The sequence below is a fragment of the Gracilinanus agilis genome, chromosome 1, assembly GCF_016433145.1.
Source record: "Gracilinanus agilis isolate LMUSP501 chromosome 1, AgileGrace, whole genome shotgun sequence".
NCBI classification, from domain to species: domain Eukaryota; kingdom Metazoa; phylum Chordata; class Mammalia; order Didelphimorphia; family Didelphidae; genus Gracilinanus; species Gracilinanus agilis.
In genome coordinates this window covers 510,332,299-510,349,671 of record NC_058130.1, presented here as the reverse complement: position 1 = coordinate 510,349,671, position 17,373 = coordinate 510,332,299, and positions in this window count along the sequence as shown.

Sequence of the window (17,373 nt, the reverse complement as noted above, 5' to 3'; positions counted from 1 at the left end):
TCCAATTGTATCTCACATCACCTTCAATAGTTTATATTACAGGCACATTGTATTCATTTTTGTCCTTTAAACATATCCTGTATTCCTTTTTCCCAAATCATTCTCCATCCTTGGATTGCCTTCTCTCTTACCCATCCCTCTGAAAATGTTCAGACTTTCAAATATAGTTCATATTCCTCCCTTCTCCCTCTCCCCCTTATTATTCCCTTTCAAGTGTTAGCTATGTCTTCTCCCTAGGTTTGAATTGCTTCTCTTGAATTCTTTCAAGAATATTGCCTTGTCCTCTGAATGAGCTTCCTCAATGAACTGTAGCCAAAGAGGCAATATGGTATAATAAAAAGAGCAATGGATTTTAAGTTAGATCTAGCTTTTGTCATTTATTGTCTATGTGACCCTGGTCCAATTATTTGTACCCTCTGGACCTCGGTTTCTTCATCTGTATAATTATAGGTTTGGATTATATATCCCCAAGGCTCCTTCCAAACTCTAAAACTATGATCCTGTGATCCTAGATTAGAATTCTTTTAACCTTCCTAATTCTTGCTGATATTAAGCTCTCCCCTGACTCCAGGTATATTCTTTTTTCTATTATTAACTGCTTTTAACTATGAGCCCACTTCAAGTCCATGTAGACTGATGATAACGTCTTAAATTATTAGCCTTATTTTGCTACTTAAATTAGACTAACTTCATAGTATCTAATATTCTTTGTAGTGAACATCAAAATTCTTCAAATCATCCAGGTTTAAAGAATGGAAATAATCCAAGTTTTGTTGTTTCTACCTTATTAACATTTTTTACATCCACCCTATTATCTCCTCTTACAGGACAAGCAGATTAAATCAGACCCTCATCACCTTTCCTTTGACAACAGTACTATCTTTCTAATTGATTTTATTGTCAAGTTTTTTTTTCCTTCAAGAATTGGTCAAGTGGATTTCCTAATAAATAGGTTTGACTATGCCTTTCCCTGATCAATAAATTCCAATAACTCTCTATTTCCAGTAGGATTAAATATAAACATTTGTTTGGCGCTTCACTTCCTGACTTCACCTTACCTTTCCAGGCTTAGAAGTTACTTACCTCAGACTTAGTCCCAAATGTCTTCAGATCTCTACTCCTTATGGTGACCTGGGCTGAAAAATGTTATTTGCTGTCATGTTTTCTTGGACTTCCTCATGAGGATTCAGGGAAGTGTATTTTCTAAATGGTTTTGGAGTAGAAGTCCACTGTACTTTTTGTTGCTATTCCACCATTTGGGCTTCTGATACTATACATAACTTTCAGGTTGTCTTGCTTGTCTAAGATTCTTTCACTAGTTCTTTTCTGTTCTCTTCTACATATTTAAAAAAAAGATTTTTATTGATCTTGTTTCTACATCACTTTGATTTCCCCAAATACCTTCCTTTCCCAAAGCTAGTTCTTATAACAAAGACTTTTTAAAAAGAAAGTAGAAAAAAAGCCTAAAATTCAATAAACACATGAAAGAAAATCTGATATTGTGCAGTATTCTACATTTTCAACCCAGACCTGTACAAAGGGTTGAGGGGACATATTTTCTCTTAAGTCTTCTTTGGAGCTAAGCTTGCTTTTAATAATTTTGCATCATTTAATTTTGATTATTTTGTAGTTATTCTTTTAATTTACATTGTTGTAGTTATTGTGTGTATTGTTCTTTTTCACGTTTCCTAAGTTCATGAAAGTTTTTCATGCTATTAATTCTTTATAATATTTGTTGCTTTTTAATGTACAGTAATACTCCAATCACAATTTGTTTAACCATTTTCAGATAGGCATCTACTTTGTTTCCAGTTCTTGACTATGAGTAAGTACTATTTGAAATATCTTGGTGTTTATGAAGTCTTTCTTTTCTATCCTTGACATTCTTGGGATGTATGCCTACTAGGCATAAACAAAGTGGCCCAAACAAAATGTATGGAAATATTAACCACCTTATTTTTATGATTCCAAATTACATTTTAGAATGCATCAATAATAATAATGCATTACTATCTTTTCATAATCCCTTCAATGTTGACTTTTCCATTCTTTTGTCATTTTGCAAATTTGCTGGGTAGGAGATAGGTCTTTTCATTTGCATATTTCTTGTAATTTAGTAACTTGGGACATTTTTTCAAATGGTCATTAACAGTTTACAATATATCATTTAAGATCTATTCATAAAGAAAGTAGTAACATTCTTTAATCACTTTTGGTCTTATACATTTCTTTTAATTTTAAATCAAACCCTTATAATAGATATTTGCTATAATTTCCCCCCAATTGACCATTTTCCTCCTTACTTGAGTTGCTTTAATTTTATTTGCTGGAAAGCCATTTCATTTTCACATAACCACAATTATCTATTTGATCTTTTGTAATTGACTTCATCTTTTGTTTGGTGAATAATTTAGTGTGAGTTATATGATCTGCTTCTCTTCTAACCTTTAAGGGTATAGTCTTTAATATTCAGGTCATATATCCATTTTGGAATTAGGGAATATATTGCAATATGTTGGACTAAGCCTGATTTCTGCCAGATTGCTTTTTTAATTCATCTAGCAGTTCTTATCAAATAGAGAGTTCTTCCTTATGTAATTTATATTTTCAGTTTTACTAAGCAGTAGGTTATTGCATTCTATTATTTCTGACTGATTCTTTTTTAATTTGTTTCACTTATCTACTTTTATTGTTTTAAAAATATCAAATGGTTTTTGATTATTATTGCTTTGTAATATAGTTTGAAGTGCCTTTCTCTACATTCTTAACTTTTCAATTATTTACCTTGATAATTTAGGCCTTTTGTTCCTTAAATCCATTTCAGCATTATTTTATGTAGTTCTATAAAGTATCCCTTTTGTAGGTTGATTATAATTTTTATTATATTGGCATGACTCATCATTTTTATATTGTCATTTTTTAATATGTTGGCAAGGCTCAAGCATGAGGATTGAATATTACTCTAGCTACTAAACTCCATTTCTTCAAAGAACACTTTGTAAATGAATCAATAGAAGTAAGGAATGTGCTTGGTGTGCTTTGATAGACTGAAATATTAAATGCATTTTGTAGCTATTTTCCATGAGATTTTCCTTGCCATTATTTGTCCCTTGGATTTTGTTATTATTATATAGAAATGCTATCATTTTTTTTACCTTGTAACTTTGTTGAAGTAATTAATTTTCTCAGTTTCTTTGCTGATTCCTTATATTTTCTAAGTGAGCCATCATGTTACCAGCAGGTAGAGATAACTTGTTTTTCTCTTTGCCCATCTTTATGTTGTTATTTCTATTTCATCTATTATTGCTATTGCTGGCTATTCTAGAACCATATTGGATAATAGCCAGGAAAAAGACCATCTTTGCTTCACTCCTTTATTTATTAGGACATTTTCTAGAATGCTTCCATTGCATAAACAATGCTTGCTTTCAGTCTTTTATACTTTTATGGTATGAAAAAAGATCCCTCTATGTCTATGAGTATCCTCCATAAATGACTGTTCTTTGTCAAAGTATTTTTTCCTGACTCTACTGAAATAGTCATGTGGTTTTGGATGCTTTTATTTTTAATAAGGTTAATTACAAAATATTTTCATAGTGCTGAATTATGCTTGCATGGGCAACTAGATGGCACATTGGATAAGGACTTCAAATTAGGAAGACCTGAATTCAAATCCAACCTCAGATACTAGCTGTGTGACCCTGGTCAAGTCACTTAACCTTGTTTGTCTGTTTCCTCATCAGTAAAACGAGCTGGAGAGGGAATAGCAAAGCACTCCATTATTTTTGTCAAAACCCCCCATATAACCCCAAACCCATATAAATGTAATAAAGAGTTGGACATAATGAAATGGCTGAATATATTTGGCTGGTATCTAATTTGTTTAACCAATAATTTCTTGGATTCATTACTATAGTCTCTTTGATGGGATTTTAGTTTAAAATTTTTGAATCAATATTTAATATTTATATTGTCTCTGATTTCCCTTAGAGATGCACTTTCCCAGAGGAAATACTCTTTCTGTGCCCTAAATCGCCCCAGATTAGACCCATTGTTAAGATAATCATCTTCTACAAAAGACAGAACTCTTCCTCTGGGGAGTGCTCTTGAGCAGAATTCTTTCCTTCATTTGCTTGAGACCTCACCCCTGCTTCAGTCTCTGATTTTTCTACTGTTTTCACTCTCCTCCAGCTCCTTTGTCTGAGAGACTAAGGGATTTGTATCCCCTTTCTTGTTTATTCATAGAGGTCATTAGGGCTCATCACTCCATCCTCTCCACATTTATGCTCTCTCCCAATGATCCCCCACCAAATACATTGATTAACCTATTGGGGGATGGTGGCGTGCTTCTACTATTTCTTTAAATTCTTTGTATGTTACAGTTCTACATTCCAAATAGTTTTGTCCCCTTATGTACTTAAAAATATCTTTATGATCTTTGTGTTCTTTTTGAGAACTCAATATATGATAGAGAAATAAATGTGAATTGAAAGAACAGTCATATTTTACCTCATCCTGTCAATTGAAGATGATATGTTGGAGGAGTTGGGAAGTGATAGGCACAATTTATGTCTGGTGGAACTAAGAAATGGTATAGTCATTTTGGAAAGCAATTCATAATTACGAAAATAAAGTGACCAAAGCTTCCATTCTTTTTGAATCAAGAATTCCTTACTAGGCTTATATGCTAATAGAGACCCATTATTATTGATGGGTTCCTAGTCACCAATAAGAAGGAAGACCCCCATATACTAAAAATATTTATAGCATCGCTTTTTGTGTTATCAAAGGATTAAAATAAGGAATATGTCTAGTGATTGGCGTAAGCAAATTGTAGTACGTAAATATAATTGCATATTATTGTACTACACCTGCTTAACTTTTTCAGGATTGAGTTTTGCTAAATTCTCGCTTTCCCTTCCCTTCCCTTCTTCAACAACCTTTATGGGAAAAGTTATCACTGGGAAGAGAAGAAGTTTTCACAGAATATGGCTTCAGCATATAACTAAAAAGACTCAGGAAATTAAACTCCAGTGACATTTGCTACTCTTTACTACTGCAATATAGTGTGCTTTCTCACATTTTGAAGGACACTAGAACAGCAACTAGTGGGACACCATTGTAAAACCATAATTTATGTGTCATAAAATGCTACTCGAAGACAGTAATAGAAACAAGGGTTATCATTTGGTCTAAATATGTCAATAAATCTCTATGAGTTAAATGTCACATCTATTAGTAAAAGAAGAAAAAAAGGTTATTAATATTGCGTTAGCTCAGCAACAAAAGTTCATGAGTGAGGAGAGGGCAAGTAAATGCTTAGCACAGTGCCTGGCACATAATAGGTGCTTAATAAATGTTTATTGACTGATCTTGGAGGGAGGGTTCTTTTCCTTTTTAGGCATATTTCATAAAATATTGAGAAATGATGATGCATTTTTTTAAAATTTTAAACCCTTAACTTCTGTGCACTGACTTATAGGTGGAAGAGTGGTAAGGGTAGGCAGTGGGGGTCAAGTGACTTGCCCAGGGTCACACAGCTGGGAAGTGTCTGAGGCCAGATTTGAACCTAGGACCTCCTGTCTCTAGGCCTGGCTCTCAATCCACTGAGCTACCCAGCTGCCCCTGATGATGTATTTTTAAAATATCACTAAGGAAGACAGCATGGTATGGTGGATAGTGGGCCAGCCTGGAAGCCAAGGAGACTTGGATTCAATTTCTCCCTCTGACACATACTGGCTGTATCACACTGAGGAAGTCATTTGACCATTCAGTGCTCTAGGTAGCTCTTTACATCTTCTTGGGAATTTAAGACTTTCAGACCTTGCACGGGTAGGAGTTGTTTCTTTATCCATAGTCACTACACCAATGGAATCACAGGCTGAATCCCTATCCACTGAGTCACTTTGTACATGTGAGAGTTGGCTTATGGGTCTTAACACAGTCAATTTAAAGTAGATTTGTATAACACTTATGGATAGATGCTAACATTTTAGAAGTAATGTTTCTGACATGTATTCTAACCCAAGAGTTGCCTTTGGACAAATTACTTCTTATTCCTTGGAGTTTCATAGTTAATAGCTGGAGTTTTCCATGATAATGATTTCCCTCTGTTTTCTGTTATTGGGATGATCCCACCCATCACCCTCGGATCCATCTTCCTGAAAGGTACCAGAAGTTTTACTTTGAATATTACCTGCTGCCATGCTGTATCGAAGCATTTTTTTTTCTAGAGGAGAAGGAAAATGTATTGAGTGTGCAATGGAAGAGAGCATTTTTCCAGTTCAATAGCTCCTGCTGAATTGTAAACAATCAGGTTGTTTCAAAAGGAGGGTAACATGGCCTGTAACTATGAAGACAGCTAGTAGCAGCCTAGTTTACTGCTTCTGCCACCTGCCTTCTGGCTTAATGTTGGAAGCAAGAAGCATGCAATTAAGTATGAGGAAATGAAAATAAATGACACTGTTCATTGCACATTACAAAGTGCCTGGCAGAAAGAATGCTGTCTGCAGAGACCCAGTGACCCCTCTGAAAATGTGCCTCTGCCTGGGAAAATGCTGGTGGATGAGACACTGACCCTGGTTTTATCTGTCATCAAATGTACCCATTGTTTTCTTAACACCTCTCAATTTCCTTCCTGGTTAAAAAAAACAACAACAAAAAACAGCAACACAAGAGGAGAGAAGATGATTTAAAAAAAGCCAAATCGACTGACTTGTAGATTAGAGCTCTAGAAATGCCCAGATCCTCACTCTTTAAGAATTTGAATGAAAAAGTCAATAAGTTTGAGTTGCACATAATATAATAAGGGAGATAAGATTAGTTGACTGAAATATAAAATCTATCAAAATACATTAAACAACAAAAAAGTCACTCTGAATTACCAAATCGTAAATCAAACAAAAAGACAACAGATTTAATTTATTTTAAAATTTATTTTTTTAAATAAACAAGCATGTCCTCATTGCATTTGGTTCACCCAGAAGTAAGAAATGGTTGGATAATCAGTTCTTAGTTCAAAATAAAATAGAATGCTTACTCCCAAATTGGTATGCCACTGGATAGCCACATATATGTGATTCTCTTAATAAGTGATGGTTTAGAAAAACACATGTAAACAATAATTATATTTCACTTGAGAACTATGGGCATATGCACTTCTTCATTCTCTCTCTACCAGCTTCTTTTAGTATCTGAGAAAAAGGCAAAGGCCAGATAGATGATCCTGCTGTATTTGATAAATAGATAGCACTGCATCATTTGGAATTTAGAGATGAGAAAGATTTATAGATGGGAAGGGAGCTGTGTTTGGTCACAAAGCTCAAGGGAAAAGGATTTAACTGGCCATGGAAAGAGTCATCATGTAGTCAGTTTTAAAAATTTAGACTGATTTAGGTGCTGATATAATTTCAAGAGAAGTGTTACCATACAAATCATGATACCATATAGGTTTAATACCTGGTGGGAAGAAACTGCTAACTAAATTTATTTATAACACATTTTGTTCCATTCATGCACTGAAAATGCAGAGGAGAAAAGGAATGTGACCTCCTTAAGAACTAGAAGGACGGGTTCCCAAAATGTAGTTTCTGAAGGAAATGCATGCTCCCTCAGCAGAGAGCGTCATGGCCCTCCATTTTTAAGGCAGATGGTTGCCAGGAAGCAAAGAGAAGGAGAAATGAAGAGTTTTGGCTTAGAAAGTATCTTTGACATAGTAGGCACTCCATAAATATTTGTTGAATTGAATAGCTGGAAAAAGGTAGCCAAGGTGGAGAAAAAAAGGATAGTTTATAACAAGAAATGAAGACAGAGTTGTGACATCCTCTAAGAATAATAAGGAAATACAAGGTTAATTATCTCCTTATCCAGAGAGCTGTTGAAAATAGTCAGAGATTGCCGAGCCCAAGATCTCTGAAAAGAGTTTGGGGGGCAGCCTGTGGATGAGAGAAACAGAATGGGGCTACAGAAAACTACTTGAAAGAAACACAGCTTTTAACAGTGGGAATAATGGGAAAATAGTGGGAATAATGTTTAATTTAATCTAGAAATTCATTGTGATTTTGATTCTTGTTAGATAGAAAGTAGAAATTAGAATATATGTGCTTAAAGTTAATTTAAAAATTATATATTTTTTGAAAAGTAACCCCTCTGGTTTATATTCTCAATTTGGCATTCACAGATATGAAAGTTTGGATCATAGGAGCATGACTATTAACCCAAATTCTAAGATACTCTTTACATCTTCATTTCTAAAAGCATTATTCATAAAATTCTGAGAGTGAATTTACTTTCATTGTTAACTGGTAAATACAATTAGCTCAAAGCAAAGGTATTCATTAAGGTGGTACAATTACTAACTGGATAAAAATGTTCCCATCCTTAAATCCAGTATGCATTTCCAACAAATATAAATAACATTTTTGGAAAGAGTGAGAGCAAACTGCCTTCAGGTAGTGATGTGCACAGATGTGGCTTGGGCAACTCATCCTTCTCATACAAAGAGACTCCGCATTTCTTATTGCTTTCTTACGGTGCCCTCTTGCAGCTATATTCTGTGCACAGCATCTCTGTTGGTCAGCTTGCTAAGCTTGGACTTCCTGTATTAATTTCATTCTGCAGTTCAACTTGACAAACAAGCCTAGTTCACTCTTGAATAGTCATTTATCTTCTCTGAAACTTGACATTATGATCTTGAGGCTGGTTCTGCCCTCATTCTCTGTGTCTGTGTGTGTCTCCCTCTCCTCTGTACTGAATGTTTTATCTCTTACTGTAGAAGTAGCTACATGGTAATATATGCTCATTAATGGAAGGTGAGAAGAGAAAATTCTCTTTCCCCAGTCTGATTGCCTGGTAGATGTTCAGTTATCCTTGCAAAGCTGCTCCGTACTGTGGATATATTGCCTCTCAGAATTGCTTACTCATCTTTTAAAGGCTTCTATGGATGTGGTCAGTTTGTAGTCAGCCAATGAAAAGCCTCCCCTCTAATTCCATCTGGACTCACTTTGTTCTTTTAAAAAGGAATAGCAGGGTGTAAAATTGTCTTTGCACTTGGTTTAGATATATTAATGCCTCTTCTCTGTTAGTTGACCTTTAATTTCTTTGATTATAAAAACTGGGGGTGAAGGGAACAAAATCCTCCCCCCACCCCATATAAAAAGCAAAAATAAACAATGATGTGTTTTATCTCTCCTACTTTCATAACTACATGCAAATAAATTTATTTAACAACTGCATTATTGCTATCTTAAGCAATATTATTATTATTAACCTTATATTATTAACCTTAGAATCATCACAGCTGGGATTTTGCAATATGAACTCATATTTATTTCTATTTTGCAACATCTGCAATGACTCAAGGATATGAACAATGGGAAACAAATGAGCACTATGATTATTCTTTGTCAATGGAAAAAGAGAGCTGCCTAATGAAAAATGGATGTCTTGGGCAATCTTTTGCCTACTTGTTTCAACAATTTATCAAGAATCAAAAAAGTACTCATTAGGAATCTATGGGGTGGCTAGCATCGGTTATTCACCACATTTGAGAGCTTTGAGTCTCCACATACTGTGTAGCGTCTATCCAGATTTTCAATATTTCAATTTCAACATCTGGAAAACTGAATTACTTTTCCCTTGATACCGACTTTTCTTTCCTCCTTCCCTGTTTTTGTTAGAATCGCCACTACTCACCTTATCTTCTGTGGTTGGTGTTATCTTTAATTTTCCTCCCTTGCTCAGCTTTCGTATTTTCAATCAGATTCATATAATTGTGTAACTAGAAAGGACTCCAGAGGTCCTTTGACTTAGCCAATATCTGAAAAGGAATTCCATTCATAGTATTACCAGTAAGTGGTCATAGGGACCCATTAACTACCTCAGAATCCCATTCGACTTTAGTATAACTACAGTTCTTTTTAAAGTATCCAACATCTACCTGCCTGGTACACTCTAAGTACTTAATAAATATTTATTTACTTGATGATTCCCTGAAACTTTCTTCCAGTACTCCTCGTTCCCTAATCTAGTTCCAAGCAAAACAAGTCTAATCCTTCTCCTCCATAGCTTTCAACACCAAGTCTTATCAATGTTATCCTCTGTCATATCCCTCCAAAGACTGAGGATCATTTTGTATTTTCCTTTGTTTCACGGGTTGCCATGGAGAGGTGCATGATGTTTACCAGGCTGCAACACATTATAAAGAAGAATTGCAAAGGAGAAGCAGTCTAAAAGATTTGATCAGAGACATGAATGACTGGAAAGGAAGATGGACCAAGGAGAAAGGCAGAATGAAGGATAATTTGTGTGGACAGCTCTATGTACCATTTCCTTCCTGCCTTTGCTTCTGCCTTTCCAGAAATTGACATCATGACTTTGTGGAACTTTAACCCTAGAACCCTTGGATCTCTTCACCTAGGAACATCCCCTTCCTCTGCCAGGCTGACCCCCTTCCCCACTTAATGAGTTTCTTCTGTGGCTTCCATTTTGGTGAGGCTCAGATCCACCAATCTTAATTTCTTTCCTGGACATGTTTCAAACTTTCTGAGTTCAATATCATGGTCTCCACACAGGCACTTTTATTTCCTCCAGTTCTCTGCTTTTCAAGTCTTTTTTTTGTTTGCCTTTTTGTTTGAATTTACATCCTTAATATTTAGCTCATATAAATAATAAATACTTGTTGCTTTTGTTGTCCTTAAATATACAATGTCAAGAGAATTAGAGAGAGACTTCCAACATGGTGGAATAGTTACCAAAGTCAACAAATGGAGCAGTAATAGGTGGCTCAGTAGATAGAAATAGACCTGGAGATAGGAAGTTCTGGATTCAATTCTGGCCTCAGATACTACCTACCTGTATGACTCTGGACAAGCCACTTAACCCCATTTGCCTAGCATTTACCATGTTGCTGCCTTGGAACCAATACTTAATATCAATTTTAAGACAGAATATGGGTTTATTTTTTAAAAAATCAAAAATTCAAATCAGTAAGCATTCCTTAAGTATTTGGTATATTCCAGGCACTAAGCGAAGAGCTGAGGATAGAAAAAAGGCAAAGAATAATTCCTGCCCTCAAGGAGTTCACATTCTAATGGAGGAAGCAATGTGCAAATAATTATGTGCAGGTAAGATGTGTGCAGAGAGATGAAAGATATTTTCATAGGGGAAGGGTCCAGCATTATAAGGCCAGGGAAAGGTCTTTTATAGAAGGAGGGTTTTGAGTTGAGTTTTGAAGTAAATCAGGGAAACCTAAGAGATAGAATTAAGGAAAAAAGATCATTTCAGGCTTGGAGAGAACCAGTTCAAATGAAGAGAGACTGGAGATGGAATGTCATGTTGGAAGAACAACAAGTAGGTCAATGTAACAGGATCATAGACTACATGGAGGGGAATAAAATGGAGGACTGGAAAGGAAGAGACCAGCTTTATATGCCATACTGGGAACTTTATAAATGGATGATATGGGAAAGTACTGATGAGTTGTATTTTGTGTTACTGGGGAGAGTGGCCACTTTAATGGCATCAAAGATTCATTTATATAATTAAGTAATATCTCACATACCAGGCTTCTTTGTTCTTACCATCACTGCCCTCATTATTATCCATTTGGATTATTGTAAAATCTCCTGACATATCTTTTCTTCCCTCCTTCCCTTCTTTTCTCTCCTTTCCATTAATCTGACTATGCCACTCTTTTGCTCAAAATTCTTTGGTGGCTCCTTATCCCTTGCAGAGTAAAGTTCAAATTCCTTTGTTTAATTGTTTAATTGTTTAATCCTTACCCAGAATATCTGCATCATACAAGTAGTTCATATAATGCATATCTTGTGTCTTACTAATAGTTTCACAATAAATGAAATTTCAAAGACAAGTGCCTGACTACAACATTATTCTGTCAAAAGACAAAATAAACAGGAATACCATCTTGGTGGGATATTTTTCTTTCTCAAGCTAAACTTACCTTTCTTTGAATAGGGAATGAATCCAACAGGCAAAGGCTTTGATGTCCTTCTCATTATGCTCACCAGAGGCAGAATGCTGTCTTGTGGTTCTAGTCACAACATCTAAGTACAAATTTCTTATCCTTTCCTTATGAGACAATTTAGAGAAGGATGATCTGTCAGAGTATTTATAGAAACCATTAACATGATGAGTGGAGTCTACTGATAACTGATGGCTCTTTAAAAAAATATAGTCTTAAGAAGAGAAAAGGGGAACTTGTAGGGTGCCTTTTTCAAATAGCAGATTGCTATATTTGGGTGGTCTAAGGATTAGGACAAATGTCAAGGACTATGCATCACAGGAAGGCAGCTCATTATAGCTGCACACACATAATGCTGTATTCAAGGTTGAGTAGCTGATTTTGTTACAAACACTAATTTTCAGATTATGCAATTTAATATTTTTAATTAGCCAAGACAGCTTCTCGATATAGATTTACTACACCTCTTAATATATGGCTTTCCTTTTTTGCAATTAAAAAAACCTCATAGATTCTCTTTTGGTTTTAAAATAGGTCAAAGTAACTGTTTTGTATGTTTTGCTCTCCCCTCCCCCAAAGAGAAATTAGCTCTGAAAATTTATGTTTTGTAGGTGTTTATAGTCCAATCCTGCAGTAATCTTAAATATCATTAAAATTAATGAGTTTTTCATATAAAAATGTATAAAGCTTGTCATTTTAGTGCTTTGTGTTGACTAAAATTTCCCTATGCAATTGAAATCTATTTATAAAATGGTAAATCATTTGGCAATTTAAATTTTTAAATGGCTGTTGCATATATCTAGTATTCTTATCCAATATCTTTATTATTGGCAAAATGACGTATGAAGCATGAGACTTACAATGCTTTCATTTAATTTGCTAAGCCTATTTAGTTAGATTGGACATGTCTAACATTCAGATAATGTGAAAATACAATAAACTGACAAAAACTCAATCCCTGGCAATAGAGACATTCCTCATTGGGATGAGTTCTTAGATATGATGCCAAAAGAGCTTATGGACTGCCAATAATTTTTTGTAGCCAGAATATTGCTAGGGACAAGAAAACATAATTTTGTATTATACGTAACTTGTTAGTTTTCTGTGGCCTTTAAAGCAGTTTCAGAATTTCAGATAGATTACTAACATGCTTCTTTTTCTTTTAAAATTTTTCCATTTTTTTCACTTTCTCTTACTAAGTAGATATATCTATATAATTTTTCCAGAATAATTTTTTTCATAAAAATAAAATTTTAAAATAAATACTTATTTTCTCTCCCTCCCCTTCACAGCTCCCTGCTAATTGAACCAAAAAAGTGCACAAAAATAAAAACCAAATATGCATAATAGAGGAAAGTAAATTCCCACATTATTTTTAAAAATGTATGTCTTGTTCCACATCTTGTTTCCATTGTAGCTCTTGTGGGTGGCATATTTTATTGTCAGTCCTTTGGGATCATGATTTGTGATTATATTGAACAGAGTTCTCAAGTATTTCAGTGTTTCTTTTTAATTTTTTTTATTGTTTAGTGTTTTTTGGTCCTACTCATTTCATTATTCATAAGTTCATGTCTTCCCAGTTTTCTTTGAATCCATTCCTTTCTTATAGAAAAATAACATTACATTGCATTAATTGACCATCTTTTTTTTTATCATCCTTTAATAGATGAGAACCTCTTTGGTTTCCAGTTTTATGTTATACAATTAATTAGATACAATTATTTTGTGCATATATAAACTTTTCCTCTTCCTCTGATCTCTTTGGGGTATAGACCTAGGAGTGGTATTGTGGAGTTGAGGCATAAATAGTTTAGTGACTTAGGGACATAAAGTGCTCTTTAGAATAGCTGGACCAATTCATTATTACATCCATCGACAGGGCATTAATGTGCCCGTATTCTAATAGATCCTCTAAAATTTGTCATTTTCATTTTTTGGTCATCTTTGCCGATCTAATAAATGTGAGCAGAACTTCAGAATTGCATTAATTTTCATTTTCTCTAGTTTTAATGATTTATAGATTTTCACATAGTTATTGGAAACTTAGATTTCTTGCCTTGAACACTATTAATGTCTTCTGACCATTTATCCATTAGAGATTGATCCTTGTCCTTATAAATTCGAATCACTTGACTATGTGTCTTTTACGTAAAATATTTACCAGAGAGACTTTCTTTCAAAAAATTTCCTAGGTTCCTGTTTCCCTTCTAATATTAATAACATTGATTTGGTTTGTGAAAAATCTTTTAAATTTTGTACAATCAAAATCATTCGTTTTATTACCCGTGATCCTTTCTATTCCTTGTGTGGTCATGAATTCTTTACTTAGCTGTAATTGCAAAAAGTAATTTCTTGCTCCACTAAATTGTCTGTGACATGACCTTTCTAAGTCATGTATCCATTTGGAGCTTCTCTTGATATTAATTGTGTGAGATATTGGCTGATTTATTGATTTCTAGATTCACCAGCAGTTTTTCCTCAATTCTTTATACTAGGAGTCTGTATATTTACTTTTTTCTTTTTGAACACTAAGCTTTATTTTTTGTCCTTTTTGTGTGAAGTAAAATATTTAGGGGACACTGATCCCGAATACAGAATCTAGTTCTGCTGTCCCCTGACGTCAGCGTGAGCATTAGCATCACCGTGAATGTTAACAGGCAAAATCGCCACAGAAGAAGGAGCTAGTAGGGTTTAAAATGTGAGTGCGAGAAGGAGAGAGGTCTCTCTCTCCTTCCGCTCTTGAACAGATTGACTCCCTTGGCTGGCGCTTGGCAAGCGGCTGCACAGCATTGAGGGGACCATGCTGAGCTGAAATCTGGGTCCTGATCTTACCTTAAGTTAGAAAGACTGAAATCCATCTCCCCCTCTCTTTGCTCTCTGCCTTCACTAATAAATGCTTAATACTCTGGTGCTGAGCCTCCAGATCACCTTTTATTTGTTACATTTTGAACATTGTGTAACTAATTAATTATACTGATCAAACTTTCTACTTTTTAACCACCTCCAAATATTTTTTGGTGATTATTGCTTTGCGGGGCCATTTAAGATCTGGTACTAGTAGGTCCCATTTTTGACACTTCAGGCTCCTTGTCCTCCTTGAAATTCTTGACCTTTGTTCCCCTAATTGAAATTTTGCCATTATGTTTTTCTAGCTCTATAAAATAATCATTTCATAGTTTGATTGGGCCAGCATTGAATAAGCAAACTAACATAGGTGTTATTTTTTTTTTACTTTTGTCATATTGTGATATTATCTTAATAAAAATGAATATGTCTCCAGTTATTCAGGTATGTCTATTTCTCTAACTAGTGTTTTATAATTGTATTTCTATAGTTAATGTAGTTTATAATATTTTGTACATTCTGTATGTACAAAATTGATTGAATTTTCTCTTTCTCTGTCTTCTATGTGATAATATAAAGGAATACTGATGAATTGGGTAGATTTATTTTATAACCTGCAATTTTATTGAATTTAGGTCCAATTAAATTTTTTTTTAATTTTTTAAACCCTTAGCTTCTGTGTATTGACTTATAGGTGGAAGAGTGGTAAGGGTAGGCAATGGGGGTCAAGTGACTTGCCCAGGGTCACACAGCTGGGAAGTGTCTGAGGCCGGATTTGAACCTAGGACCTCCCGTCTCTAGGCCTGGCTCTCAATCCACTAAGCTACCCAGCTGCCCCCCACTGAGCTACGCAGCTGCCCCCCAATTAATTTTTACTTGAATGTCTGAGGTTTTCTAAGTAAATCATCAAACCATCTACAAAAAGCAATAATTTTGTTTCCTTTCTGGTTAGTGTTACTCCAATTTTTTATTGTATTATTGCTATAATAAACATTTTAGACTATGTTAAATAGTAATGATGGTCACTCATTTTTTATTCTAATTCCCATTTTAGAAGATTATATATTTTGATATCTTGGGAAAACGTATAAATCATTTCTATGGGAATATAAATTTGAATTGAAAAGGAGTCATTGATATTGGTTACTCTAGCTATTTTTCAGAGGAAGAAATTAAGGCCCAGAGAAGGGAAAGAGGTCACAAAGTTAGGAAGTAACAGAGATGATTACCTGCCAAAATGTGTCTTGAAAGAGAGGTAGACTGCCCAACTTTCACATTCCTACTCCAAGAAAGAAACACACAAAAGTTTGCACAAGAAAAATAATGATAAAAAAAAATCCCATGAGAAAGGAGAATAAATGATACCTTCCACTCTAAAAATGCACAAATGTTAGCCAGAAGACCACAAGAAATAGTAAAGATAGAAAAAAATACTGCAAGCATATAGAAATGAGTTCAGGTGCTAAGGGTTTACAGTAAAGATTAAGTAGCTTTCCCTAAAAAGCACAGGAGATCTTAGAATATAATAATTCAAAAGATGTAGGATTGAAATCAATAATAACTTACTATGCACAGCTGAATTAAATCCTACAGCAAAGTTTTTTTGCTTATTTGTACATTCTATAGGCCACTTTGGTAGTCTATAGATCTTTTCTCAAATAAAGGTTTTGAATCTATGCAATAAAATCTCTACATAACAAAAATAAATGACATTATAAAGAAAATCAATTTTATTTAGATGTATTTATCAATATAGTAAAAAAAAGTTTCTGTATCTCAGCTTAAGAAACTGCAGTTCATGGGAAACATGGAGTTTTAATGGAAGAGAGAAGTGAAGTGGTGTGATGGATACAGTGTTGGGCCTAGAGACAGGAAGACTTTTTTTCTTGAGTTCAAATCTGGCCTCAGAAACTTCTAACCTGGACAACTTTGGGTGAGTCCTTTGACTCTGCCTCAAGACCTCATATGTAAAATGAACTACAGAAGGAAATGGCAAACTACTCCAGTATCTTTGCAAAGGAATCTCCGAATGGGGTCAGGAAGAGTTGATCACAGCTTAAATGACTGAACAATAACAATGGAAAAGAAAGCATCAAATATTTTTGAAGAAAACGTCAGAGCTCACTAGGGATTTCAATTGCAGATACAAGTATTCAGAAAAATCTAGTGAATTTCTTTTAGTTATTGGAAGAAAATGCATAATGATTCAGTTTTTATATTCTAATAGAGGATTAAGAAACAAATTCTTCTTCAGAAACTTAATTTCATAAGAGAACTGCAAGAGTTAAAAAAGAAAAATAGAAGTCCTGGTGGATAGATTTTTCTGAGTGTTTAAAGGAGAAAGAAAGGAAAAATTTTCTTCCTCTCATCATTTAAGTACCTGAGATGTGTGTGTGTGTGTGTGTGTGTGTGTGTGTGTGTGTATGTATATATATATATATGGAGGAAAATCTGGGAAAAGTGGGTATCAGATGAATTTCACTCTTCTAAAATGGACAAAGGAGGGTTGAATACACACACTGACACAGAAATTACTGAAAGTAGAAATA